Raw genomic sequence first — 26,263 nt, 5'->3', positions numbered from 1 at the left:
TCGGTATATAATTTTATCTATTAATTAAAAACAGTAATTATAGGACTTCTGCTATTCTCGTGATCATCATCTAAGGTTTTTTTTTATAAATAGTTCCTAGTTATGTACAGCGAGATCCGTTTTGTAATTATATTTCCATTTTTTAAATGAATAGTTTTTTAAACTTTAAAATTAAAATAGAAAAACAAAAAAACGATATTTGTAACGACTCTGTATTAATTTTTTACTAACCTGACATCATTGCTCTAAAGCTTTGTTGCAAGACGGAAAGTATAGTGAACAGTTAAATAATGGGTATGGGTTTTAGTTTTGCACTTCTCGATGTTTCATGACGTGGTGACCTTCAAAAGCAAAAAATTGCGGGGGGGGGGGTGGGGAGTTATGCTTGTACGTACGTATGTTTGAGTGTTGACGTGTTTGAAGCTTAATAACTTTTGACTGGATTAACCGATTTTGATGAGATTTTGTACAGAGACTCGCGTGTAGGGCAATTTGTTGATAAAATTATGGAGTCAATATCTCTAGTCGGTGGAGTACATAGTTTTTTTTTGGGTCAATTTCTCAAAATTTGGCAAACAACTCAACTTTATAAATGGGTAGATAAGTATTTAAAAACTTTTCTTATGTTGTCTTATCTTACCACTTTCTTAAATTGCCCCAAAATTCCCCTTTTACGAAAAAAAAATTATCTGTTTTGCATGTTTTCAACCAATTTTTTTTTACGTCTTCCTAGGTATAATAGTATTACAAGTGGCCCCCACCTAAAAAAATGTTTAAAAATCCTTTGGAGGTAGTATTGTGCTAGGAGAATCCGATAGAAGTTTAAAAATACCAATTTTTTAAAAATTTATTTAAAATAAATTACTGATTTTTATATTTAATGATTTTTTCATTTAAAATAAAGCTAATTGTGTTTGCTTTTTTTAAACTTTTTATAATTATCTATAATATTTTTATAGATATAATATCTTTTTATAATGTTTTATAATTTAGATCCGGAGTAACAGTACAAGGTGAAAAGATAAAGATCCTACGATTTGCTGATGATATAGTAATTCTAGCTGAGAGTAAAAGGGATTTAGAAAGAGCAATGAACGGCATGGATGAAGTCCTACGCAAGAACTACCGCATGAAAATAAACAAGAACAAAACGAACGTAACGAAATGTAGTAGAAATAACGAAGATTGACCACCGAATGCGAAAATAGGAGGAGAAAAGATTACGGAGGGGGAAGAATTTTGTTATTTGGGAAGTAGAATTACTAAAGAGGAAAATGTTGGAGCGATATAAAATGCCGAATAGCACAGGCGAAACGAGCTTTCAGTCAGAAATGTAATTTGTTTACATCAAAAATTAATTTAAACACCAGGAAAAGATTTTTAATATATATGTTTGGAGAGTAGCTTTATATGGAAGTGAAATTTGGACGATCGGAGTACCTGAAAAGAAAAGATTACAAGCTTTTGGAATGTGGTGCTACAGGAGAACGTTAAAAATCAGATGGGTGGATAAAGTGACAAATGAAGAGCTGTTGCGGCAAATAGATGCGGAAAGAAGCATTTGGAAAAATATAGTTAAAAAAGGGACAGACTTATAGGCCACATATTAAGGCATCCTGGAATAGTAGCTTTAATATTTGAAAGGACTGGTAGAAGGAAAAAATTGTGCAAGCAGGCAACGTTTGGAATATGTAAAACAAATTGTTAGGGATGTAAGATGTAGGAGGTATACCGAAATGACTACCTGCAGATAGGGACTCTTGGAGAGCTGCAATAAACCAGTCAAATGACTGAAGACAAAAAAAAAAACAGTAATATTATTGCAATAAATCTCATCATAGTTCACCCCGCCCTCCAAAAAAAAGTAATCTTGGGTAACTTTTTTCACGTCGTTATTGTTCCATTACATACGAGTAGTAATAAGTAGGTAATGCTAGGAAAATATAACAACTTTGTTGTCAGCTTTCTAATCATATGCTTGTGTTTTAACGTGAAACGTCTTTAAAATCTGACTGAAACATAGGGGTACCAGAACAGAAATTTGTAGCGTTACGAAAAGGTCTATATCGTCCTGCCTTAATAACTCCCTAAGTATTAGTCTCAGAGACGTAGATGCGGTGTCATTTTATAACTTACACGTTCAGCTCGCTGATGCGACTTTGAGTTTGCGTCACTGGCGAGCCGGGGCACAGCACAAGTCGGCCAAAACTGGCGCTCTCGCTCATTTTCAATCAGTGTAGTTTACGGCTTAGACGTTATAGCACGGCGATTCGTATGTTTGTGTTTAGAGTTTGTCGAGATAGGTCGATGTAAGTATTAATAAGTGTATATTGGATAATATTTATGTGTAAAATTATAAGTAATCGTGTAAAAACTTATAAAAATTCAATATGTCAGCTTCAGCCCGCGTAAAAGCCAGCCGGAAATATAAATAACGCATATCGTTGTAAAGGGAAGGTTACGGGCCACGCACATTTATCCAGCTGACCAGTGCCGAGCGAGCGATTTAAAGTAAATAGACTAATGTGAGTAGATTGTCGGAGTCCACCGGGCTGGTTTAGTGGTTAACTCTTCACAAATCAGCTAATTTCGAAATCGAAAGTTCTAAGTTTCAAGATCTAGTTTCAGTTATACGAGGTATACGGATTTAAATTCTAGGTCGTGGATACCTTTGTTGTAGTTGGATTTCAGATAACCATACATCTCAGGGACGGTCAACCTGAGAGTGTACGAGACTACACTTCATTTGCATTAATACATATCATCCTCTGAAGTAATACCTTACGGTTGTTCGGAGGCTAAACAGAAAAAGAAAGAAGATTAGTTTATCGGGGTTTAAAAACGTACAAAACATAAATAAACTTTAAGGTCTCGGAAAAGATTGTTTGCGGTGGTTTTGAGGGCAAAACCACCGCATTCCAACTCGATTCTAACAGTAGAAACAACTTTTTTTTGTGGGGGAGGATTTGTTTCAGATTTCAATTACATTCTTTTACGCTGACCGACTCCAGAATGTAATTATTTTACAGTAATTCGCATTTATTACTGAATACGCATTTATAGAGTCCGATTTATTATTTTTCCTGTAGAAATTGTAGGAGGTATACTTTATATGAACTGGCAACACTGCATTGTTCGTCTGTTTGAAATAATTAGTAAACGTTTTTTTAATGCTTAATTAAAATACTTAAAATAGCTATTCTAAGTATTTTCTATTACATTAAATGTTATTTTATCGTATTCTTTGGGCGGTAGTAATTTGTACTGAAAAAGATGTAAGAAGTAAATAACTTCTTGTAAACAGTACTTGAAAATTCGTAGTTTGAACCATCACATTAATGATTTGTCACCGATTTTAAACTAAAAATCATGATTAGTCGTCAAATTACACTTAAACTCTATGTATTTACTATATAACAATTTATATTTTTAAATTGTAATATGTTGAATTCCAGTTGTAGCTTCTAGTTTATTTGGTTTGAAGGAAATCTTTCCGTCCTGATGTGCAACCAGATTTTGACGATGGAGTGCGAATTTTTATTTCCCGGTATTAATCCTAATTGTTGAATTCATCAAGCTTCGGCTTAATGAAACCTGTATGACGTAATACTTTGCTATGTTTAGTACTGCTTACCTTTTTTAGCTTCATTCTTTTTTTTTATCAGTTGGTGACGCGTTTCGAAACCACTCCGTTATCAAAACTTATTGTACTGGTATTTTTAAATAATCTTTGTATAGCATTTAGTCAATTCTCTTCCCTATATTTGAGTTTATACCTTATCTGGCCTTCGTGTTTATTTGTTATTAACGGTTATACTTTTCTGTTAATTTTATTTTTCTATTTCCTATTTCAGTAAATTGAGGTTCTTGTAAAGGAAATCCGCTTGATAGTTGATCTGTTCGTTTATGATCGTTTTATTGTAATTTTTTTAATTTAAAGATTTCTCAATTTTCTAAAGTGTTCATCGATTTTTCCATTTGTCCGTCAGTCCATAAATTAACAGATCTACACTCAAGCGGATGTCCCTTTCGAGAACCTCAGTTTACTAAAAACAGGAAATAGATAAATACTTTTAAAAGATATGTATAACCGTTAATAACAAACAAACAAGAAGAAGGCCGGATAAGACATAACGTCAGAGAAAGGTGGGGGCGTTGACTTAACGTTATATAAAGACTAACAGAAATTTAAAAGTAGGAGTACAATAAGTTTTGACAATGGAGTTGTTCGGAAACGCGTCAACATATAATAAAAGAATGAAGTTAAGAAAGGTAAACTGTACTCGACAAACTGTAGTGATCTTAGCAGTAAAGGAATAGTAATTATTATCTTAATAATAAAAATGATTTTAATAGTTGACCGCTCAAACTAAATCTGCATTAGGAATAGCCCTTTCAAGATCTTACAACGTTAAAAGTCAGCCCAAACATTTTACTTATTTTTTTACTCTTTAAAAAACATTATACGAATTGCATTTTCATCTAGTATACTTAAAAGTTTGAGTACAAATAAAATCCAAGGAGTACGTAATGGTCGGTTCTTACAACCATAAAGCGTGAAAAGCTTATACATGAACGGTTTCATCAACGTACATTAAACTTGTAACTAAACGAAAGGATTGTTACCTTAAGTACGGGTCCCGTTCAGCCCTTTTGTTTTTTGGGTTTACAGGTATATCTATTGGATTTATTATTTGTTTCGATAAATCAGCCCGATTTGTTGCAATGTTATTTCGAAAAGGATTAGAAAGTTGATGTCTCATTAACCAGTGGGATCAAAAATTAGGCCAAAAGTAAGATATATATATATATTTTTTTTATGTATAGAAAAAATTACGGAAAGTACTCCCGTTTTTAATTTTGATCGTAATTTAGTGCTCAGTGCCTATAATATAGAGATGTTTAGAATTTATTTTGTGCCTGTCAAGAGAAATTAATGTGTGGGACTGTATTTTGATATAGGTCAATAGATATACGTACGTATGTAGTATATACTTCTGGAAATTTGTATAACATTTTTTGGACCAAGGGGTCTTGAAACGTCGACATTTCAAAAACTGCGATTCTCAAATTGTTTGCCGATCGCTATACTTTTTTTTTAATACCTATTCTGCTGCAGCACTAATAAAGTTGTTGCTTGGAAAAGACTTGTGTATTTATTTTGCAGCTAACAGTTATTATTTCGCTTTATGGATCGTTATGTAGGCGAAAGCTTCTACTTTATCAGATTTAATATAAAAATTTGAGATCACATCTTGTCATTCAACGCTATCTGTAAGTAATTGTGGATTATTGCCGGCCTCCGTGGCGCGAGTGGTAGCGTCTCGGCCTTTCATCCGTCTTAGAGGGTCCCGGGTTCGAAACCCTGCATGGCATTTTTCATGCACGCTACAAATCATTCATCTCATCCTCTGAAGCAGTACTTTAACGGTGGTCCCGGAGGTTAACAAGAAAAAAAGATTTAAATTATTAATATCGATGAAATTAACAAATAAAATTAAACTCAAATTTTATTGGGGCGGATGTTGAACTACTACTGATCGTTTGGTGTTACATTTTTTGAAAATATTTTTTCCGGTTCTGGAATTAGTTTCTTTATTTATTGCTGTGTACATTTAATAAAATATTTTATTTGGAACAAAATATATTTTACTAGATTACTCGTTAAAACTCACCGGGTTGGTCTAGTGGTCAACGCGTCTTTTCCAAATCAGCTGATTTGGAAGTCGAGAGTTCCAGCGTTCAAGTCGTAGTAAAGTCAGTTTTTTTTACACGGATTTGAATACTAGATCGTGGATACCGGTGTTATTTGGTGGTTGGGTTTCAATTGACCACACATTTCAGGAATAGTCGAACCGAGACTGTACAAGATTACACTTCATTTACACTCATACGTATCATTCTCATTCATCCTCTGAAGTATTATCTGAAAGGTAGTTACCGGAGACTAAACAGGAAAAAGAAAAAAGATTACTCGTTAAAGTTCAGTACTGATGTGAAATATAAGTTATTAAAAAATATGCACTTTTTTGTTGTTGTTATTTTTTTCTTTTTTTTTACAGGTAAGTTATTCTGCACACTGTATTAGCCATGCGAATATGTAAGATGTAAGTAAGTTAATTATGTTATTTTCTTTTAATTTAATTAATTTTATAAAAATTTCATTATTTATTAAACAAAATAATAAATTTTTCAGGAATTTTATCAGTTATTGATAAGGAAAGTGTATTTTTTTAAAGTTTTATTTACTTCTTTTACGTTTTCATTTCATGTTATTTTTAGATTATTATGTTCTACGTAATTTTATTTTATTTTATAATAAAAAATTTCAAAACTTAAAATCATAGACTGAAAGGAAGGGCTGTTCAAGACAGTAATTTAACATTTTTTGTAATTTAGAAAGTAAACGAAATTTAACAAAGTTGTTCATAAATGAAGCATTCCCGTTTGTTGTGTTCTCGTTATTACCCTCAGAATTTGTGGTTACTTATTACTTTGTATTAATTAGTATTATCTAAATAAAAAAATATATAGCGTGCGAAACTGTAAAATTCTTGTCTAACGTGATAAGAATATATGTCACGGGTGCTACGTAATATCAACTTTGTTTCTGGATGAAACTAGTACAACGTTATCGTATTTCAACCTTGAATTAAGTGCACAAAATAAATTGTTTTTATATATTGTTACTATTGCATAAATAATTCATTACATTATCATTTTTATTTCACCTTTATGTTACTTTTTATCTCTTGAATTTTTTTTCAGTTTAGACCAGTGAATTTTTTTTTTTAATATATTACAAATCGTCCATCTCATTTTCTGCAGAAGTACCTAGCAAACATTCCCGGTGGTTAAAAGTCCCCGAGGTTAAAAAAGAAAAGAACACTGAATTATAATAATACAAACATACGATGGGTTATTTCACCTTCAGTTTTCACTGAAGAACTTTAAAGTAACGCGTATGTTTTCTTTCCTTGGCACTATATTATTACATGATGTCATCAATTCATACATCAACGTCACTACATCATCCCGTACCGATGTAGGTTGGTATAATGTTATTACTGCCTTGCTGTATGGGTGCAGTGTTATAGTCAAATTTCTTTACTTGTCGGTCGATAAATCAATCTGGAATTCCAATCTTTAAAAAAGAAAACTGAAAACGTCCAAATATTTGCTTACTAGTATATCAGTGTTTGTAGCATTTATAGTAAACTCGTCTGTATTATGTATATTTATATTTTCATTGGTTTTACTCTGTTTTATTTTCGTTAGTTTTGAGATTGTTGTTTTTTCTTTCATTAAAGAAAGGGCGATATTATTGTTAATCTTTAACTTTGTTAATTAATTTGTATAATTTTTCACAAAAAAAATTAAAGAATAGAAATTCAAATTAAAATTCTTTAAAATTTTAGTTTGAATTTCTATTCTTTAAGACTTACGAAACATTACAGTATAAATGTTACGGAAAAAAATTCGTTTATTTAATAATATATAAGTAAAAATTAATTAATGAATTTAATGTAATACTTCTTAAGTAACGTGATGAATGCAGTTGTTTTTTTCGTGATTGATTTTTTTAATAGTAGTTAATTTATGTTGTCTGTAGTCAGTCGATTTTTATTTATTTATTAAACGTTCTCTTTCCTGATTTTAAAACTTAAAGGAAAATAAAATATATTAATAATAGATTTTACAAAGGTATAATTTTTAACTTTTATTTCATATATTTTTACCCGGTTGTCTCTCTTGTTTTACTATAAAAATAAATGTCATCCGCATTGGTTTTGTTTCGATAAATAAAAGAGAATTAAATGAAACAAAGTAATATTTATTGTTACTTTCTTTTATTCAAATTTATCGGTGACAAAGTAACCGAATTAAACAGCGTATATAATATTCTTTAATCGGTTTTCTCTGAACTTTAGTCGTTATAATTTATTTTCTCTATATTTTAGTGATGTTCTTTGCGCTTTCGTCTCTGTAATTTTATTTGTGTTTGTATATAAAAGTTATATTCTACAATCGATTTATTTATGAGTGTATATACTCGCACATTGGACACACAAACGTCTCCTAATTTATTTATTCATTTTATTTTGTGCTAAATATGTTTGCAAACAGATATTTATTTCAAATACGTCCTATGTTTTTTATTTTAGTGATTTATTATGCAGTATTAAAAGTATAATTGAAAAAAATAATAAAACTCTTAGTTAAAAACACTGGGTCTCAGTTGACTCCCTTGACCAATTAAGTTCTAAAAACATCTTCCGGAAATTTCTGTGACTTTTTTTTGTATTTTTTGAACTAAGGGGGCCTTGAAATATCGAAATATGGAAAAACCTCGATACATATTTTATTAGTTGGTTGGTGGCTTATTAGTTTTTTAAAAATTTAAGTCCGGTTTTTAAAAGTCTTTATTTTGCAGAAAAAATGACTAAATATTTGTTTTTAATAGAGGATTTTTTTAATAATCAATTTTATTATTTTTTCGTAAGTTATTTTTTACCCAACTACACGAAAGTAGTTTTATTAATGCTACTTAACTTCAGAACCGATGTTTTACGATGTAGTATGAAACGATTTATCTCTGTTTCGCGATGCTACTTGATAAAACTGTATGTAGATTAAGTACACGACATTTTGAAGAAAATGAGATACGGAGCAGTTCACGTCTGTTTTTACCAATAAGAATACTGAACTTTATTGAAATTATATGTAGGATATCAAAATAACTGGTAACGTATTTAAAAAAAAACAAAAATGTATATTGTAAAGTTTCATAAAATTATGTACGATTATTTTATATACAGATGTATTACAAAGTTCTTCCAGGACTTTCATAGCCTATTCTACTCGTGAAAATAATGGAAAAAGTTCATACACACACATATGTTCTAAAATGCTTCGTTTGCAAGTTACGACCAGTGAAGGATTTCACTCGGATTTCAGCGACCCCGGTAAAATGCAGTCGTACTGAAAGTTTTAGGACGTTAATTATGGGACAGAATTAGTGATTTCTTAAGTGTTTGACCTGAAAAATTGAATAAAATAGGTTTCAAACCCGTATCTGCCATAGTTTTTGAGAAATCTGAAAAATTGCAATTTTTTCCTAACCTTTGTTTAATTCAACTTATGATACACCATTTTGTTCAGAATTAAATTCTCTACGTGTTTGGCTAAAGAGTTTTATGTGTTTATTCCTCATTTAACAAAGTTATTTTATGTCGAACGTAAAAAACCAGGATATTTACACCAATTTATTAGATTTCACTCCAGATTTATAAAAAACTGTGGCAGATACAGTTCTGAAATCTATTTTATTAAACTGTTCAGAAAAAAAACATGTATTGAATTTTACTCTGAACAATACGCTGTATCAGTAGTTGAATTAAAACAAACAAAGGTTAGAAAAAATTTGAACTTTTTCTAGAAACGGTACACTAGATCAAAGTGCATTTTACTTACAGGTTTATAATAAATTTTCAAAAATGAGCTCCCCATTTTCAACACATTTCTTGGCCGTTTCTGTACCGATTTTGTTGTTCGATTTAGTTCTTCAGGACTGTCCTTAAGTTGCTCGGCCGAATTCATAATGCAGACAACTAATTCCTTCCGAGAATGAATTTTTGTTTCGTAAACAATATTTTTCATCCATTCCCTGACCAAAAAATCTGAAGATGTTAGATCAGGCGATCTTGATAGCCAGAAATGTGGACTTCCATGAACGATCCATTTCTCAAGGAAATGATGATTTAAGCGGGTGGAAAACGGCACAAGAAAACTAGGGAGGCGCGCCATCGTGCTGGAAGTATACTTTGCTTCTCAACCCTAGATGAACATCTTCAGGTCCCAATCTTCTGCAATTCTACTTAAAGAAAGTGCAAGTAGATCTCAGCATTTAAGCGGCCAGATAATAAGAACGGTCCAAACAGCTGATCCTGAAGAAGGCTACACCATACATTGACGGTAAATCGGTGATGAAAATTGCCTTCTTTCTTTTATGAGGATTTATTTCTGCCCATGTACGTTCTTTGCGTAGGTTGTTGACGCCATTTCGAGCCCCGTGAGAAAACAAAGCATACTTGTGTAGAGTTGTCGATTTGTATTCCACCAGTTGCAGAAGTCCAAGTTAAGTGGTCTTGTTTAAGACCGTCTCTTGGGTGTAGATCTTGAACTGGCTGTTTGTGATAAAGGATAAATCTTGTTTTGTTTAAGCATCCTCCAAACTATCGAATGCGAAACTTCAATCCGCTTAGAAGGACAACGTGTACTAAAGCCTGGACTGAATCGACAATAATTTCATCAATAACAGCGTCGTGTTGGACAGATCGTTCATAGCTGGTGGGAATATTAGGTAGTGAACCTGTTTCCTGAAGATTACGAAAAGTCGCGCCAGTTTTTTTGGAATGTGGAATCCTGCGATTCGGTAAACGTGTTTCATATTCTACTGCAGCAGCTGTAGCATTACCATTACACACACCTAAAATTAATATCATATCAGCGTATTCCTCGTTGTAAATAAGTATGGTGTTACTTCAATCGCTTACCGATCACGTTGAAACTGAAATTCACAGAAAACCTTCGCTAACAGCAGCACAGTTCACACAGTACACGATACGCTTAATATATACCTTACAGAGCGATTTAAGTACTAGTACAGTATTGCGCGTTGTTGATCAGCTGTTATAATAATAACAGCTGATCAACAAGTTGGAAATATAATAATATTTCCAACTTTGAAATAATAATTTTTCAAATAATTATTGTATTTCTGTCATTAATAAAAAAATTCTTATCCAAGTAATTTTATTTATTTTTATTTTACGGTTGTGTAATTTCAATTTTTTAAATCTTTTTAACGGTAAATTTTGTTTTTACAAATTTTCACATCACCAAAAAAGAATTTGGTTTTTGTTTACATTAAATAAGTATTTTTCTGACAAATGCGGTAATGTACCGCTTCTAAAGGAAATTGGAATTTTTTTGACTTTTCTTTGTTTTATACAAGTTATTTTACACAATTTTGTTTTGGATTAATTTCTCTACAAGTTTTGTATAAATATATTTTGCGTTTATTATCCATTTAATTGTACGTCAAACATAAAAAGGAGGGTTTTTTATCTTCAGATAACCTACTCCACCTTAAAATCGGAAGGAAATCTTTCGCTAGCCGTAACTCGCAAATGAAACATTTTAGGACATATGTTTGTTTATATACGTTATTTTGACGAGTAGATTAGGTAAGTCCCGGGAGAACTTCCTGACGTTCTGTATATATGTATTAGGCTTACTACAAATAAATGAAATCGAATCGCAAGAAAAACGTTAAAAAAATAATTTGAAATCAGTGTATTTGTATAAAACAAAAACCACATTTTTATAAATTAAATTATTAATAACCCTAGACTATTTCCTGTCTAGATAATCTTACAGTTAGATTTTATTCTTTCTTTTCATTCTTGGTAAAGAAAAAAACAACAAAAAGTTATTTACTCTTTTATTTTAGTTGAAGGGCTGACGTAATTTATTACGATTTGTTTTTTCGTAGTCAGTGTTTTATATTTTTCATGTACTGTGTGTTTTGTTAAGATTAGTTATTGTCACGCTTTTTTTCCTGGATTTTTTTATTTTGTTTCTGTGAGAAATATGTGATTCTATTTTGAATAAGATTTGTAATATTTTAGGGTGATTTCTTTATTCCTTTATTTAAATAATAATAACTTATTCAGACATTACGCATTGGTCTTTAAATGCAATAATTAAATAAATTAATGTGTAGTTGTAGTATTTTTTCAATCTTAATAATGAATATTTAAAAATTATAACTATTTTTAATATATATCCAATAAAAGAATGCTTTATGTTTTAACTTTTAACTATCTACCCATCAGATACTTTTTGTTTTATATAAAATCATCTTCGGTGAAGAAGTTATTAATTTTAATATTAAAAAAAAAATTATATTTTTAATAAAATATTTAAGAATTAATTTTTTTTAAAGTTTTAATAAGTAGTAGTATGGACGTTGAAATTTAGTGACTGGGAGCTAACTGTTAGCAGCAAATAGTTATGCCAGGTGTAATTTGAAAAATATAAAAACAAAAAGATTTTAAAAGATCATTTTACATGGCATCTAACTGCGGAATTGTTTATAAAATTCGGGAATCATGTTTGGTGTTAACTCTTTAACGGACACAAAAACGGACTAATTGCCAAAAAGGTTAAGTTATAAAAAGATTTCGCTATACTGTGTATAAATGATACTTGAAAAATGTTAAGGTGACCATGACCAACTTCTTTTGCAATGAAAAGGAGGACACAGATAAATTGAAGAAAAAATATCGTAAATAAAAGGAACATTTTATTCGTTGCAACAATAATACAAAATACACTATATCAGTGATTCCCAAACTGTGCGCCCTGGGGAGCCACGGCTTCTTCACAGGGGCGCCGGGAAGTATTGTAAAATCTTCATAATTAATTGAACCTAGACATTTATAATTATTAATTTAATGTTAATAAAGTAAAAAAGTAATGAAGATACACGAGTTTTGTTTATTTTTATATTTTACTTACGAGTAGTCGTACGTTTACTTAGAGTATTGGTTTGCTTGGCATTTCTACCGCCACCACCCCATTCGGTCGCCCTAAAGCATAAGACCGAATGAATGTCTGTGCGACAAACGGCTACTGAGCTTTGAAACAGTTTAGCGACCAGTAACCTAACTAGCTCCTAGAGCTAACCTAAAAGCGTGAGCGAAATAAGCGTGGTTTCATACACCACTCGCTTTCGTGTCCCACCGCTCACGTGTAATGTATCACTAAAAAGGGTAGGCGCACCCCGTCAACTAAAACGTATATGACTATCAATAATTAATTTTATCTCGTCAAAGACAGCAATTCGCTGCCACGCCTAGGCCGCTGAATGCCAGCAAGTACCTGTCCACCATTAAAGCGCTTGGAGCCTTAATGTGGGTGATAGCCAGCCATATCTCTCGGTTAGCTTCCTACAGCAGCGCGGTAGGAGTCTTTTCCCTTATGCAAACTATACGTCGGTTGAACAAAGCAACCGCATCAAGGAACTCCTACACGCTCCGACAAGCGGCTTTCGCCACATTGACTCGCCGCTTGTGAGCGGCGAAGTTTACTTAGGGTAGGGCGACATGGAAAAATTTTAATTGAAGAAGGGCGCCGGGACTAAGGAATGTTTGGGAACTACTGCACTGTATAATATGATAACTTTATAATAAAAATATTTGTAACATTTTATATTGTAATTATGCTTACACGTCTATTAATTCTTATTTAAATGAATACTTTTCCATCGAATGATTATTTTTTGTCAGAGTATCATCTTGTAACAATATATCTGAAATATGTGAACTAGAAACATCCTTCGTATTGAATTTTACGACGCGTTCTGTACCTAGAGTATCAACCTTCAATCGATTTCTCACTTGTCCAAAAATCATTAGCAGTTGAAAACCCTTTTTAACTGCTGCATTAGTTCTTCCTGGGCAGCAGAACGTAAATTGAACAAGAATAAATAAATTTTCACATGGAATATGTTCCATTTTTGAAACGGCTAAATATTTCCACCCGTCATTTATCAATTTCAACGTGTTTATTTTCCCATTGTATTAATTTTTTCAAAATCATTTTTCAGAATTTAAATATACATTCAGTCTCTTAATTTCTTAAGAGACAATTGTCGTTAATTTTAATATCTGGAATTTCTTTAGAAAAAACTCAACACAAGATTCAATATCTGTCCACTTATTTGGGATATAATAAACATAATTGAAAAATATTATTTCCTGTGATACGGGTTTCAGACCCTTCTGCGGTATGTTGAAAACACGTTTGGTAAAAATTCTGCACTTCTTTGATAAACCTTTCCGTTATGCTCGGATTTGATTCGTCTATGTCTGACATTTTCTTTTTACAACTCTAGAAGGAAGAAACTTTTCTTCAAATCGAGATTTATATTGGAGGATAAAGTCATTCAAAATAAGACTAACTTCTGCAGCTGAAATGTGTTCACCTTCAATCTTTTGAATATAAATACGATTACGTCACCTCACACGCAACGGATCGGCTTGGCATAGATAGAATACGGAGGTTTACAGATTAGTCTTCAAATATCAAATAGCAGGACATGTAGGAGTGCACTTTTCGAGGGAGGACAGAACTTAAATAAAGGACTGTCCTCCCTAAAGGAGAATAATTGATCACAGAATTGAACTCTTTAACTAGCGAAAACTAATTTATTTGATTAAAATCTTAAAAATTATGACATTCATTTTTTTAAAAATATTTATTACACGGCCGTTCCTTTTGATGGAAATAGATTTTTGACATTTTTTTCTTATTCAAGGTGTACTTAAGGAAAAAAATAGAACGCTCCATTTTCACTAATTTAAAAAAAAAATAATTACCAGGGTCAGGATGCATTTTAGGATAAACATTTTTTTTGCAGTGAAGATTAATACAAATCAGTTTGTATTCAGTTTTTACAGATTTTTTTTTTTTAATTTCAAACACGTGGTTTCTTCTCGCATCTTGCGGGGGATATTTTTTTTGTGATTTACACTATCGTTTTTCTATCATTTTCGTTTTCGTTTAGGATAATAAATATATTGTTATCCTTCGTAATGCCTTCGGATAATTTAGCTTTTTTATTATATAATATAAAGAGTGTTTCTAAAATGATGGGCTGGCTATACTTTTTCGGATTTTACTTGTAAAACTAAACAAAAAATATCTTTAAAGGAAAAATGGTCATTTCTCCTTCGTTCTCTCTCTGTTCGCCATTTTGTTATTTTTATATAATAATTTATTTCTTAAGTTTGGGTAGACGAATCACATTAATATTTGGTAAGCTTCTTGGTTAATAAAACTTTAAAATTAGGAAAAAAAAATCAGGACGTAAACCTGACCTTCGCAAATTAAAAAATGGCGGCCATGTTTATTTTTCAATCTGTTACTACATCTTCATAAATAACAGTTTTATCAAAATTTATGTTATTTGCTAATATATTAAGCCTTTTATTTTGAACAAAATGATCTCATTTTTGAAAATAGGTTTACAAATAGTCGAGTTATGGGAGAAAATTTATGTAACTTTATATCATAATTATTAGGTTTATTATTATGAGAAAATTATTACTTAATTTGATACTAATTTACAATACTAGAATTAACAATGAATAAAAACAGTTGATATTATAAGAATTGAACGTAAAGTGGAGGACATGAAAACAGACACATAATTACATCAATTTTCTCCCACAACTCGACTATTTGTTAAACGATTTTCAAAAATAAAATATCATTTTGTTCATAATAAAGGCTTAATATTTTAGCGAATAACATAAATTTTGATAAAACTAATATTTATGGAAATATAACGATTTAAAATAAACATGGTCGCCATTTTGTGATTTGCAAAGGTATTAAAGTCCTAAATATTAAAGTCCTAATTTTTTGCTAATTTTAAAACTTTATTACAAAGACGTTTACCAAATATTAATGTGATTTGTCTATCTGAACTTTAGATATAAATTATTATATAAAAACAATAAAATGGCGGACACGTTATTAGATTTATTTATTTATCTTGATTTATAAATAGTAAACATCTGCATACATTACATTTACATTTATATTATTTATTTAGGAGAACTAAGGAGAAATTGCCATTTTTGGTAAGGATATTTTTTAAGTTTTACTAGTAGAATCCGAATAAGTATATCCAGCCAACCATTTTAGAAACACTCTGCGTATATGTATGATTTCTTTCGTTTCGGTCATTTTGGATCGCGCGAAACATTTTCCTTAGCGTTCCTACTTCTTTTCTTGCCAATTTTTTATTAAATCTTATAAATTATCATTAATGAAACTGGCTTTTTCCTGTATTCTTTCGTCTCTATTCTTTTTTGTTTTACACATTCATAGAAACCCTTCATTTGCGATATTCTTGTAATTTATTCGTGATTAATTTCTGTTCCTGTTTTTTTTATCGTAGTTTACGATTTTAATTGATTCTTTCTAGATAAAAATTAACCCACCGGGTTGGTGTAGTGGTGAACACATCTTCCGAAATCAGCCGATTTGGAAGTCGAGAGTTGCAGTGTTAAAGTCCTAGTAAAAGCAGTTACTTTTATATGGATTTGAATACTACATAGTGGATACCGGTGTTCTTTGGTTGTTGGGTTTCAATTAACCACACATCTCAGGAATGGTCAAACTGAGATAGTACAAGACTATACTTCATTTACACTCTTACGTATCATCCTTTGAAGTCATATCTGAACTTCCCGGAGGCTAAACAGAAAAAAGAAAAGATAAAAAATGAGGATTTTCTGTAGGAATTCGACTATTAATCATTCTAAAAATTTGGCTCTGAAATCATTAAATGTAATCTTCTCATTCATTATTTCTTTTTAAATTTTTATTGTGGCAGAATATACGAGTGTATATATATATATATCAATTAATTTTGTCATCCCTTTGTAACCGAAATATTTTTCCTTAAAAATCTGTTTTCTCTCTTTTGGATGTATTAAAATCGTACGTTTTCTTGTATTTATTAAATTTATTATTATTTTGGATTTCTTTTAACGGTATTAATAATTAGTATTACGTAACGTATTTTTTTTTTTGTGTAGGACTTATATTACTATAGGATAGACTTATTTTGAATGTGGAGTAGAAATGTACGAGTTATGTACGATCATTACCGTAAAAATTAGTAATATTATTATGTCTGCAAAGTTGAAAGAATTTATCGTACTGAATACCTTGTACTATGTAGCCTTCTGTCGACGGTTAGTTTGACCTTGTTCAAAATCCAGCATCCTGGTACGTATGAAACGCGGGGCACAAGCCACTAATTGTCGTGGTCTAGCCTTAAGCCTGATCATTACCGTTTGAGAGAGCGTTTCTCTACGTGTTTTTCCCTCCTCGATAATCATTCTGCCATCGAACAGTCCAGCAGTCTCATCGATTGTATATTTATTTATTTAAACTTAAATTATTTTATTATTATAGAAACGATGTGTTAAATGAGATGTAAATTTTTGTTATTTTTTAACGGGAAATGTGGTTTGTTATCAATTGTTTGTGCACCTAACAAATTACTAACATTTTCTGAACGAGTTTGTGATACATTGAAAAGAGTTAACGAAACGTTAATGTATTCGCATATTTTTTGAGTTATTACTTATTTTACTTTTCCTTGACATTAATTTTAAATTTATGGCGGCGATGTAGGTCATCATTAATTTCAGCGATATGTGAGTTATATCATTGATCTTTTTAATTTTACAGTTTTTAAAATTAGACCCAGAAAATCTTTTACAGGAGTTACTTGTAAGTTGTTTTATTAAAAACCTTACCTGAATGGCATTTGTGTTTCATAATGGGTTAAATCTAATCGTGTATTAAATTTTCGGTTGTATTTGTAATTTGTTTTTTTCATATTTTTACCAAAAGAAATATTTTAATCAATTTAAATTTTTTGTTTTTATTTATAGTAGTAAATATCAGAATATTGCAGATACTGGAATAAAATAAAAAATTGATTAATTTATTAAAATTTCGAACCGAAATTGGTACTCAGATTTAATTACGAGTAAGTTTTTTTTATTTTGCAAACCTTTTGTATTAGGTATTACCTGTAACCTGCTCTTTTAATTAATAATTTTCTTCGTTTAGCTTTAAATTTTATCGTTTACACTTTTTCGAATACATTTTTAAATAGTCATCTGCTGTTTATTAAATTAGAGTAGGTTTTTAGGTAGATTTCATAAGAAAACTAGCTATTGCAATGATTACCATGACTTCACTTCCGGAAAATTTCGACATATCTTCGCGTTTTACATCCCCCAGACCCCAAAACCACCGTCAGCTCAAAAGTTTTTATATATATATATTAATTACACTTTCTTGTGGACACGATAACTATCGTAATTTTGCGCCAATCACTTTCAAATTGTTTCTTAAAAATAACTTGTCCCAAAATCTCGGTCGAGCTTGTTAACGGCCAAAATAGAACCATGGGGGTGGAAATGGGAGGGTTTTTTTGAAAAAAAAACAAAATATCGCTATAAGTTTTTTATTAAATAAAATATCGAATTCGGTTAAATTTCCTACTATTCTTCGATAACGGCGTAAAACTTAAGTAAATTTTTTGATATCACCAACCATTGGTCCAGGGGGTGGAAAAAATGTGGTTTCGAAGACAAAAAAATCATTCCTCCCTTAATAGGCACAGTAACGAATCTGTTTAAAGTAGTTTAGTCCTCTAAATATAACCTAAAACTTTCGTCTGAAATAATTTTTGATATAACCAACCGTTACGGCAACGAATGACCAAAATGTTGCTGGTATTGTAAGAACGTGGGGCTTGTATGCTAAACACGTGAAACTTTTTTCACGTGCATCCATCGTCGTATTTAGTGAATTGGAAGTTTTTCTTAACTTAAAGGTGGAAATGTTTTTTATCTTCTTAGAATTCGATATTTTATTTAATAAGAAAGTTATAGCAATATTTTTTTTCCGAAAAAGAACACCCCATTTCCACTACCGTGGTCCGATTTTGGACCTCGGTCGAATTCGTTAACGGAATTCGACTGAGAATTTGGGACGAGTTATTTTTAAGGTACAATTTGAAAGTGATTGACGCAAAATTACGGCAGTTATCGTGCCCATAAGAAAGTGATATATATATATATATGTCGGAGAGGCGAGGAGATTTGTCAGGGATTCAACGTTTTGTGCTTCACTCATCTTTACTATTACAAGTGGAGAATATATAAGATTATAATAAAGTTCAATTAATAAAAATGAGTAGATAACTCGTACAATGAAATAATTACAAATGATAATTATCACTTATCAATAACTCAGTAGTACACGAATTATAATATAAGATTAATTTAATTTAGAATTCAAATAATATTAAAACAACTTGCGATAGACCGAGGCTCAGGGAAATAACGAATTCGCGATCACCAGGACGTCTGTTCGATCTGGGTTCCAAAGCAAGACTACCTTTTCTCAATATTCTCAAATAATATACCTACTGCATATTTCCTTTTCCTTATTAATTTTATGATACCCCTATCGTCCTGGGATCCCGACTACGTTGACAACCATGTGCCTACCTAGGCCTAAGCCTACCGCAATAAAACAATTTAAACCTTATTTTACAAAACATTACAAGTAATAGTACATTTCTTAAAACTACTAAAAATACAGATATTCTAAGGAATATTCTCATCGTTTTGTCGGAAGATACTCCACTGTACTTTATTCTCCGACATATATATATACTTTTTTTTTTAAACTTACGGTGGTTTTGGGGTCTGGGGGATGTGAAACGCGAATATATGTTGAAATTTTCCGGAAGTCGAATCATTGTACCCATTTTAATAGGTAGCTTTCTTATGAAATTACTTAAAAGTGGCTGTAGTCACTTATAGTGGCTTTGTCTGATTAAGTTAGTAGTTTAGCCGGTCTCCGTGGTGCCAGTGGTAGCGTCTCGTCCTTTCATCCGCAGGTTCCATGTTCGAATCCCAGTCAGGTGTGGCATTTTCTCACGGTTCATTATCATCCATCTCTGAAGCAATACGGTACAGTAGTCCGGGAGGTTAAAAAAAAAAGTTAACAGTTTAACGGTCGGTACTAATGTGCTATGTACAAAAATATTTGAGGCGAATTTCAAAGTCTAATGTTAGGCGATCCGGAAATATTTATTAAAATATTGCCGCCATATTTTCAATTATTTTTTCATTTCTTTACACGATAGTGTGACACATATTTCTTTCCTTGTTTGTCTTAAATTTGAATTTATAATTCTAAATAATTTTCAACGTCGTCTTGTAACAACATTTCAGAGAAATTTCACTATTCCTTCCCTTTGCGGATGTATATTTGATATGAGGTTTTCTTTTTTTATTGCGATTTGTCTACTCTTTTACTTCTACTTTTCGTGAATTTTTCTACCCGATTATCAAAACTTTGTACAAATACTGGTGTGTTGTATGTTCCCTATACAAATATTTATTTCTTGTTTATTTTTAGCGATAAATACTAGACCTTCAGAAATTCTCTTTTTTAAACTCGTTCAGAAGTTTAGACTAATTTTTTCCCCCGAAACAAATAATATCGTTGAATATTAACGGTTTTTTTATATTGTCTGGTAAATAATTAATCCTGTCTGAAAGTTTTCCTTCGTGTTATACTTTTTTCTTTAATATAAATTGGAAAGTAGTGGGGAAAAAACAACATGTGCCCCCATTTTAATGTATTTAAATCAGTGATTCTGTCGTAAATGTATACATACGTAATTATTTAAGAAATCTAACTACGAATAAGTAGTTGCAACAGCTGTAAAGTGCGGGATGTGGTTGTAAAGTGGTCTGTAAAGTTTCGGTGTGAATGAAAATCCAGAAAGGAGCTAGTCTAAAGAACACTGCACAAAAAATCGTAAAACTGTATAGTTGTAAGAACGGACTGTTGAGCCTAATCGTTTGAAAAGAAGAGACATTATTCTTTTGTGTTCATTGAAAAGGTTCTTTTCAATGAACACAATCACTTTCCTAGAACTGTGAAGTTTTTGTGTACCGCAGTTCGACCTCTTTTTTCAAATTAATTTCTTTGTTGAATGGAATTTTTTATTTTCAAAAATGTACCCTGTGGGAGTAGACAAGAAAAACAGCTTCGTCTAAGATCAGAGCCTCTGTTGGAATAACAAAAATCTTGAAAAGATAGTTAAAATATATATTCTTTTAAAATGAGAAATTATTTAATAATTTATATTAAACATACTTTAAATGCGGAATTAACAACAATAGTTTCAGTATGTACCATCATATGTTATTATAAGAGTAATTTTGTTTTATTTTAGCGACTCATATTTATCTTTATACTTTTGAAATTTTAATTTTTAATTTCGTTTCGGTCTATTGTTTCTAACTCGTCGCCGCAAATCATTTGTTTAAAAGTTGACTTTCGAGGTCGAAGGTTCTGAGGTTCGAATCCTAATAAAAGCTAGTCGCTTTTATACGGATTGAATACTAGACAGCGAATACCGGCGTACTTTGGTGGTCAGGGTTCAATTAACCACACGTTTCGGGAATGTACAGCCTTAGTCCGCACAAAACTACATTTCATTTACATATCATACGTATTATCTTCATCACATTGTGCTGAATGGTGGGTTGGTATTATTCAATGATTGAACAGATTGCAACGTATACGTTAGGAAATAAATACATTTTGTTTTAAAAATCCGTTCTCAATATTGAAAGAAGGTTAATGCCCTCAGGGATTTTAAGAAAGAAAAAAAACGGTAAGGAAGAAACTGTTTGGTCATTTTAAACAAAATGATTTTATATAAATTTTCTTTTTCTACAAAAGTTCTTAAAATAATATTTTCTGGATAAGGGTTAAGATATTTTAGTTCATCTTGAAAGTTTTGTAAACACCTCTTTAGATATTTTTATCTGATGCGAGAGTAAATCTATTTCAAATTGGTAAAATAAGTTAATTTGCTAAAACTCTATATGAAGCGTGAAAATTTTGAAAATAACTTATTCAGAATAATGTACAGATAATTTTCAATTATATTATTTGTTACGGTTGGACTATATTATTACTGTAATTTTAATCATTTGTATACGCGCGCACGCGTATGTATATATATATATATGTTCATTTATGAAGTTTAACCCGCCAAATTTATGATTTGTATTCCTAAGAAAAGATTAGAAGCTTTTGAAATGTGGTGCTATAGGAGAATGTTAAAAATCAGATGGGTGGATAAAGTGACAAATGAAGAGGTATTGTGGCAAATAGATGAAGAAAGAAGCATTTGGAAAAATATAGTTAAAAGAAGAGACAGACTTATAGGCCACATACTAAGGCATCCTGGAATAGTCGCTTTAATATTGGAAGGACAGGTAGAAGGGAAAAATTGTGTAGGCAGGCCACGTTTGGAGTATGTAAAACAAATTGTTGGGGATGTAGGATGTAGAGGGTATACTGAAATGAAACGACTAGCACTAGATAGGGAATCTTGGAGAGCTGCATCAAACCAGTCAAATGACTGAAGACAAAAAAAAAAAATTCCTAAGTCATTGAGACAGATAATTCATTTAAATATGAATTTGAAACACATTTTTTGGATTAATTTTTAATGAATAATTTTGTTCTGATTTTTTACTTTAATAATAAACCAATGTTATTGTATTAAAAAAAAAAATATATATGGGACGCGAATTTTCGGTCAAAATTAATGGTTTGATCATATATGACAATTAACCTAATAATAAAGATAGTGAGATGGGTTTCAGAACTGTTTGTGCCTTACTTTCCAAAAAATTTGCAGTAAATTCGGAGTCGTAAAACATTTTTTTCGATTTGGAGCTTATTCAACTCGTTTAATTAGCGGTAAAACAAATATAGCGTAATTTGTGAAGAGTTTAATTTTGAATAAATTGATGTAATATATACGAGGAGTGTAAAAATTGAGGAGTTTGTAGTAGGTTAATAACAACGCATCACCAGTTTTTTAATGTCACTGCTGGAAGAGACTATTACACATAATGTCTTAAGAAAAATTCATGATATGTACTACTGATGAAAAAAAAAAAAATAAGCTCTTATAAATGTGAATTCCGGGTATATTTTAAATAAGACCATACTTCTTAAAATTTCCTTTGTTTTCATTTGTTACTTACATGTATAGATTTTTTTAGAATCTGATTCCGTAGAAATTTTGTTAAAAAATGTTATTAGTTAAATGGAAATTTAACGAAGTTATTTATTTTTTTTAAATACTTTTATTTATAATCGCATCAACAATTAAAGTCATTAGCGACTTATCAGTGTAATGGAACTGTATCTGTAAATTTGTAGTCTTGAACAAACTCAGGTCGACTACTTCTGAGACGTGTGGTTAATTTACCCGACCACCAAAGAAAGAACACCGATAACCACTATCTTGTATTCAAATCGGAATAAAAGGTATTACCTTTATTGGGATTTAAACCCGAGAACATCGACTTTGAAATCAGCTGATTTACGATGACGAGTTACCATTAGTCCGTCCCAGTGGTAGTTATTGCACATCAAACCTTTAAAAAGTTTTCTCAAACATCACTACATATAAAATTGTGAGTCCTGTTTTATTTAATTTTTCAGATCAAAAATCATATGAAACCATCAAATTATTTCTTAAAGTCTTAAGAATTTCAGTACGGCTTCATTTTACAGTTAGAGCAAAATTTTGCGGGAATCTATAAATCGAAAATGTGATGCTTATGATTTTTTATCTTTATTTTTACTTGTAACATATTTCCAGAAAGATCTTGAGATTTCTTTTTAGAACATAAATAAAAGATGTATGTTTATAACGTATAATGGGTACTGAATAAGATGTCTATCTGCATCTTTTACAACCTGGTAGTTATATACGCCTGAAGAACAAAATGGAAACGGGAGGAACATCTATTACCGACAGTCAAAATTTACGTTCCGTAAACCGGTTCTCGTAGTTAACTGAAATTGTACAGCATTGATGTTAGTTTTTTTGCGTGCAATTATAAATTTTATTAGAAGATTTCCTCTTCAAACACACTCACGCGCACACACAAAAAATTTATATATATATATATATAATTCGAAAGTTTCTCTGTTTATTTGCAGTTGTGTTTATTTACGCGAGAACCAACAGACCGATTGCTTTCAAATTTTTACGTTACATTCCTGTTATCCCAGGGAAAGTTTTAAGCCTTTGTTTGAGGTCCTAGCCTCCTTGGAGGTGAACATATTCATCAATGAAACAAAAATTAATCCTTTTTTCTTTATTGAATTTCTTGACAGAAATATACTAAAGTAAAATGATTAATTCTGTTTTCTTTAAATGAATATCTGTAAAGTATTTAACATTCACTCTACTGTAAGTTATAGTTTTTTTTTTTTTTTTTTTTTTTTTTTTATACTCTCAGTAAGTATTAATTTTATTAGAATGCTTTTTAAAAAATTTAATAAACATGAAAATAGTAATTTTATTTATATGATGAATTATTTTTATGTATTTTTATTTCCTCGTACGAAGTAAAGGAAGTATTGTGATCGCGAAGAATTTCAGTTTTCAGATTTCAACGGAAATATTCATTTTGACCATCCCTGAATCTATTTTGACTAATTTCGGCGTGACGTCTGTACGTACGTATTCATGTATCTCGCATAACTCATAAACGATTAGCTGTAGGATGTTGAAATTTTGGATTTAGGACTGTTGTTAACATCTAGTTGTGCACCTCCTCTTTTGATTGCAATCGTCTGGACTAAAAGTGTCCAAAAAGGCCCAAAATCAAACAAAATTGGATTTTAGACTTTTATTAACTGCAGTAATAAGCTCTCATTGAGAGCTTTTCAACGAGATATCATAGTTGTAGTTATTTTCATTGGTTCCAGAGTTATAGCCAAATGAAATTTTAATTAATGAAATATTTGTATCTTACAAGGAGAAGGCACATCGATTCGCATCAGACTTAATATCCTTTTCTTTTTTTTTTTTTTTTTGTTAAAATACGAGTATATTGATTCATTAATAATTTTTATTAACCTGTGGGTTGTAAAAAAAACGTTTACGGTAAATAATAATTCAATAACAATAAAATCAAAGAAAAAAATATCAGAAGTTATTTAAAAAAATAATTTTAGTCATTTAAAAAAAAAATTGTATATGTAATTTAACAGGCGTACAAGGAAGTCATATGATGTCCACATCAGATTTTTTAATTAAGTATAACGTTTAATAATAATAATTAAAAAAAATCCCTTTTGATTTATAATTAAGTTTAAATTCCCCGCTCTTCTTGTGACTTACTAATAATAATATTTCATTGGTTTTAATAAATTTGGAATTATTCCCATTTATAAAGGAAAGATGTTTTCTGTTCCATTCGTTTTACTCTTCATTTCGTGACAAGTTTTATATCATTTTACCTTCGCCTTCTAGACCAAATTCACTAGAGCAGTAATTCTCGTTGAATGAAAACACTTCATTGTATAATTAATAATTTTTAGGTATTCGTGCTGTACATTAAAACTTATATGAAGTTTGTTTATAAAATTAATTAATTGATCTTAGTTTGTTGTTGAATCCTATATATAAATTAATATTATCATTGTAAAAAATTATTTATATGTAGTAAATCTGTTTCGCGGAATGTAGACAGTTTTTACGTAATCGGCACAAATTGTGTGTTAGGCAAGGTAATCTGCTTTTATCTTTATTAATTATCATTGTTTTATATACATACATACATACATATATATATGTGTATATATATATATATATATATATATATATATATATATATATATATGTGTGTGTGTGTGTGTGTGGGGGGGTGGTGGAGAAGAAGAAATCTGTCATACTAAGAAACAAAACCTTTTTTTATCTTCTGATAATTTTGTTATTTTGGAAGAAGAAAAGCAGGAATTACTAGTCAAATTTTAGAAATCGTAAACATTTAGATGCGCAGTAGTTCTGAGTGGGATGTAAGAACTTGCCTCCACTGTTAATAGCGCAGTGAAGAAGATAGAATTTACCGCGATAGGAGATAACAAGAAACTCGGTTTAACAGTCCATCCCTACTCTGTGCACCAAGTAAGCTTTTCACGTTGCGATAAGTAATAATTCTTCGATGGAAGAAATACGAATGAAGGTGATAAAAAATAGGTTAAGAGAATTAAAATTTTATTTATTAATAACTGTCAAAATGAAGATTTTGCAAATGAAGGTGGTAAATTTGAAAAATTTTTTGATGTTTCGGTTGTGAAGAGTAGAATACATATCAGTATATTATTAATAAGAAGATTTTTATTTTATCAATATTTGGAAATTTTTATACCGGGTTGGAAATGTTCCATTGAAGTGAACAACAGAAAATACTCGCATAAAGTTCGTATTCGTGAATGATTATTATAAAAGAATACGTAGTTAAATATATAAACGGCTGACGAAGATTTTTTAAGAAACATGTTATGAAAACTGCTAAAGAATCAAAATTAAGAAATACTATACTAAGAGAATACCCGGTAAGTGAATTGAGCATTAAATGATAAAATCAATAACCGAAATATAAATTATTTAAGAATGCAAGCAAAATTTAAGAGTAGTAAAATAAATCCTTAATTTAATCATAAGATGAAGAAGATCTAAAGGAAAACA

At 30.6% G+C, this 26,263-nt stretch overlaps 1 protein-coding gene across 4 annotated transcripts in view; it reads left to right on the top strand.

The window, feature by feature from the left end:
- The window catches only part of Dp (transcription factor Dp), a 438,878-nt gene that overhangs the window by 224,984 nt on the left and 187,631 nt on the right, over positions 1–26,263 (top strand). The window contains exon 1 of one of the 4 annotated variants that reach the window (XM_075357899.1): positions 17,175–17,306. The exons of the other annotated variants lie outside the window; for them this stretch is intronic. The gene's annotated coding sequence lies outside the window, so the exon portion shown is untranslated. Of the gene's footprint in view, positions 1–17,174; positions 17,307–26,263 lie in introns of those variants that run through there. 4 annotated transcript variants of the gene reach the window in all.

The sequence above is a fragment of the Lycorma delicatula genome, chromosome 2 (assembly GCF_047948215.1).
Source record: "Lycorma delicatula isolate Av1 chromosome 2, ASM4794821v1, whole genome shotgun sequence".
Taxonomy (NCBI): domain Eukaryota; kingdom Metazoa; phylum Arthropoda; class Insecta; order Hemiptera; family Fulgoridae; genus Lycorma; species Lycorma delicatula.
This window is presented reverse-complemented; position numbering and strand designations above follow the sequence as displayed.